Consider the following 4,849-nt stretch of genomic DNA (forward strand, 5'->3'; position numbering starts at 1 on the left):
TGTGTGTGTGTGTGTGTGTGTGTGTGTCTGTGTGAGCTCCAGTGTCCTGATTATAAAATGATTTAGAAGGAAAATAATTTTTCTTTGTTGGAACCAGTTTTTGACCACCAGGTGGTGCTGTGGTTGCTATGCAGTGAGGCAAACACCTGCAGCCAATCGGAGCCGTTTCTGGTTGTTTGAGCTGAAGGGAACATGTGGACGTTTCCACCTTCATGTTTAAAGTTTTGGCCCTGGCTGCTGGTTTCAGGGACGAGGCGGGGGGAACGGCCCTGAGCGCGGGCTGTCAGGCCGCGGTCTCTGGGAGGGAGAGCAGCGGTCACATTGGCCTGGACCTCAGTTCTGGTTCTGAAGAGCACCAGAGGACTCTGATGAGGCGCTCTGACATTCAATCTGTTCTGTGATTATTTTGGTCCACGAGTGTCGTGATTTGGTGTATGAATAAAGTGGGTGGAGACTTAGCTGTGTGGCGTTTACTGTCTGTCTCTGCGTGGTTTTCTTTGAATCTCTGAGGAGGTCATGGAGCTCCTCTCAGCCTGTGGGAGCGCTAATGGGCCTCACGGTGAATCGATGTGGAGACGGTCAGCACTCAGATTATCTCTCTTATTGTCTGATGCACTCTGTGTGTTTGTCCAATCGCAGCCCACCATGTTTTCCATTAGATGCCATTAAGCTCCATCAGGCCGTAATGGGCTCGGCGCTGAGTGTCAGCACGGCTCACGTTACACAACATGTTTCATATCTGATATATTCATAGCTCAGCGAGAGACGCTGTGAAGGAGGAGTCCAAATACTGCATTACCCATGAGCCTCAGCTGCCAGTAACTGTCACAGCCCGTGTTATTCACATAATGTCATTAAAATGCTCCAGAAGGCTCCAGCAGGACAAACGTGAACCAGAGGTGCAGTTCAGGTGATGGTGCACCTGTCAGTCACAGAGGCCACGCCCCTAACATTGCAAACAGGTGCATGGTTGCATGATTTGGTACAGGTGTGAAGGTAGAAATTCTTTGCATCAGCCGTAAATGTGCCGTTAACACGGGAGTCTATGAGGACTGACTCACTGCTGCCTCTGCTGCACACTAGAGGAACTGCAGGCTTGGAGGATTCTGTGTTTCATTCATTTATTATAAACTACAAAGTTTAATGTGTGCAACGTGAATACATACAGAGATTTATTAGAGCACGTGCCATAAAAACTGTAAAACACGGATATTTAACAGGATGTGTCATCGATTATTTAGCAAATGTTTTTATCCTCATTAAAATTCATGTTTGTGTTCGGGACTCGTGTCAGAAAGTAATGTGGCCTCTTAATCAGTAATAACAACAATAATAGTAACAATAACAATATTAGTAATAATAATAAATAACAGTAATAACAACAATAATAGTAACTGTCTGTGGAATAAAGAGGCTCCGACTCGGATCAACTGAAGTTGCTGCTCTCTGCGGCCTGCAGGGGGCGCTCTGCAGGCGGACCCGAAGCCCAGAATCAGACCCGAACCCTCTGAGCGGGGGGAGGGGGCAGTGCGGATTCTTTCCCGTCATCCCCTGCGGCAGCAGCAGGAGCAGCAGCCCCCGCCACCTCCTCTGTGCTCTCCGGTCTGCAGACTCTTCCTCACCTCCGCTGAAGTTTGGAGTGTCGCTCCGACCCTGAGCAGGTAAGCAGCGTCCTGGTCTCTACTGTCTCTATTGTGTCTCTACTGTGGCTGTGATTGAAGAGAGGCGCTCCGGAGCCTCGGCTCTTCCATAACTTCGCTCCGCGTCGGCGGGGAGCGGCTCCGGGATCCTTCCCGGAGGCTCTGGAGCCGCTCCCCGCCGACGCGCGGCCCGCGCCGCGGTGCTCCTCCGCCCGCGTGTCCGCGGCTCGTCCCCGCCAGCAGCCATTAGTAAGGATGGATGAGAATAACGGTGCGCCATGAGAGGAGACAAACAGGCGTGGCCGCGGAGGAGGAGGAGGTGAGGAGTGTATGCGTCCCGGACAATAACAGCTCCTTTCAGCGAGAGCTCAGCGGGGCCGAGCCCGCCGAGAGCCGCCGCTCCGACCGGAGAAAGTGCTGGAAAACAGCGGCGGGAGGCCCAGAAACCGGACACAGCTCCTCAGAGTTCCCGTCAGGTTCCGCTCAGCGTGACCGGTTCTGCTTGTGTTTGCCTCTCTCTCTCACACACACACACACACACTCACACACACACACACACACACACACAGGACATGTAAATAAAACACAACGTTTCCCAAACCTTCACAGAACGTCCTTCAACCCAAACCGGAACATGAAAGATCATCTGAGGGCTCATATGGGAACACTTGGGTTCTCATCCCAGCGTTCCCAAACCGTTTGTCAGGGTCACAGTTCCCTTATAGGTATGTCCATGAAATGTTCCCTAAAGGTTCTCCTCTAACAGGAAGCCAGTGAACCAGCAGCTTTTGGTTGTGTGAACGTTTTGGGAATGTTTTTCTGACGTTAGGAGCATCCCAACACTGCAGAGCTGGGATCCAGCATCCCATGAATTTGTTTGGGACATGTTCTTTAAGGTCCCTGCATGGTTGGAGTTACCTCCACGTTCCCTGAAAGCTCTTCCATAAGGGAAAATGTCCTGGTTTAGAAATTAGAGCCGTCTGTGTTGATGTGAACAAACTCATTTAGAACGACAGGAGCAACCCCCGGTGTTCCCGTAACGCTTCGCTTCCTTTCCCTGAATGTTGCCTGAGTGTTCTAATGGCTGCCTGTCTAATGAGACAGGAAGTGATGGATGGCATTCTCGGGGTTCTGGTTTAAATATTTACGTGTTTGTTCAGGGAATGTTCTTCAAACGTAAACAGAACCTTGGGTGAGGCGTTCCTGGCCCGGTTTACTAACCTCCGTAAAGGTTCTGGTTAGTTCACTGATAACACTGCAGCAATGCTCCTTAGAGGTTCCTGGAACTTCAGTTCTCTGGTGGTTCTGTTCTGCCCCCACAAACCAAAGAACCGGTTGGGCCTGGTTCTGGTTCTGCACAGTGAAGACTTCACTGCCCGATGAAGCTCTGTGGAGACTTCCGGCCTGTTTGTTGTTCACTCTCGCCGTAGAAAGCCCGGCGTGTTGGACACAGAGTCTGATGGATGTTTGTGTGCGCCTGCTGAGAGCGCCGAGCTGTTTCCTGTTGCCGGGCGGGGTCGGCGCTCCAGGAAATGAGGCTGTTTGTGTGCTGAGTAAATCCAATAACTCCTCCCTGCTCGTGCGCAGCGGCGAGCTCGCTTACAAACACACCTGCAGACGCCAGTGAGGTGAAGCGTGGCCTCCTCAGTGTTCTGTGATCACTTTGACTTCAGCTCGCCGCGGCCTCGTGCATCACCCGGTGATCTGCGTCAGACCTGAGCGGGTGAGGGATTCCTCCTCTTCCATCTCCTCAGCACTGAGGAGACGCAGGAAGCTTACGTATAAAATCAGTTTTAATAAATGACGACTGATCACAAATACACACGCTGTCACGGCTGATCGGCGTGGCTGAATCGAGTTTTTGGGCTCTGCGGCACCTGCGAGGCCCACTGGGGGCAGCACTGAGTCGGAGGCTCGGTTTGGAGACTCTTCTGTGGTTTTCGGTCGTCGCTCCTCTGTCGTCATGTCATCGTACTAAAAAAACAGAGGAGGAGGAGCTAAAATGTGGAGACGTTCTTGACACTTTCTTGGGCAGAGCAGCGTCGTGGCGTGAGCCAGCTGCTGCCTCAGACTGGTGACACACACCTGTTGCTCCCATGGAGGGCCCCACGGGGCAGAGGGATAGATGTGGTGTGTCCACAGCTGTGCCTGTCAGGAATGCTGCGAGGGTGTGTGTTTTTATTCTCAGCTGCTTCTTCTTCTGTGCCTGTTTGTTTAACGGCAGCTGTGTTTCTTCTTCTCTGGTCTTTAACATATGACTCTTTGTCCTCAACCTCGCCGTGTGGGATGATTATTGACACTACGGATGCAGAGCTGTCCCTGACCTCTGACCTCTGCGCTCAGACTCTCAGGCTGGGCTGTTTCAGGAAATTGGGTCCATTAGCGTCCCTCGGGACTTCCTCTGAGTGCTGTAATGGCTGCTGCCGCCGCTAAGGCCTATAACTCTGATTCCATTTGCTCCAGTCAGCTGACTCAGGCAGCCAATGGGAGCAGGGCACACACAGACTCATTACATTACCCACAATCCTCTGCTGCTGAGTGTTTAGTGTTTGACTACATAAAGGGCGCATTCTGAAAGTTTCTCTGGAAGGTTCCTCACTGAGAGACGTGACCATGATCGGAGCGGTTCCACCTCCCCAAACACCAAGGAAAGGAGCTTCAGTGCTTCCTTTAGAGTAGGACACACCGAAGCATCCTTGAGGAAAGGAGAGGAGATAACACCATCCCATAATTCACAGCGACAGGCCATCCGACTGTCCATGAAAACTGTCGACGTAATAACCGAGGCCGAGCAGCTGATGTTCATCCATAAGCTGCTGATGTGTTTATAGTGTTACAGTGTAACCTGTGTGTGACAGAGTTTGAAGCGACGTTTAAAATTCTCTCCTGGGAGTGAAGCAAACACGTGCATAAGGCCCAAAGTGCTGCTGTTCACAGCTGTCAGCACGGACTCTGTTTGTCTCTGTGAGGCAGTAAATCGGACCCAAATGTTTCTCCGGCTTTAAAATTCCCGCCTCTGTGGTGCAGGACATTCACACAGGCTGTTCTCGTTCATATGACCTCCACCAAACAACAGAACACGCTGAGACAGAGGACGATGGACATCCGGCCTCACACCGTCAAGGAGAGAGAGTGTGAGTAGAGCAGGGCGATATGGCCAAAAATATTTATCACGATATATATTTGAAAATTTGCGATAACGATATAAC

At 51.4% G+C, this 4,849-nt stretch overlaps 1 protein-coding gene across 1 annotated transcript in view; it reads left to right on the plus strand.

Annotated features, from left to right (window-relative positions):
• The first annotated feature begins 1,459 nt into the window (after positions 1-1,459).
• LOC102203963 (spectrin beta chain, non-erythrocytic 1-like) overlaps positions 1,460-4,849 on the plus strand; it is a 37,976-nt gene continuing 34,586 nt past the window's right edge. Inside the window, exon 1 of the mRNA XM_005748598.1 lies at positions 1,460-1,661. The gene's annotated coding sequence lies outside the window, so the exon portion shown is untranslated. The remainder of the gene's footprint in view (positions 1,662-4,849) is intronic.

The sequence above is a fragment of the Pundamilia nyererei genome, unplaced genomic scaffold, assembly GCF_000239375.1.
Source record: "Pundamilia nyererei isolate P.nyererei 1_Seehausen unplaced genomic scaffold, PunNye1.0 scaffold00225, whole genome shotgun sequence".
Lineage (NCBI taxonomy): Eukaryota > Metazoa > Chordata > Actinopteri > Cichliformes > Cichlidae > Pundamilia > Pundamilia nyererei.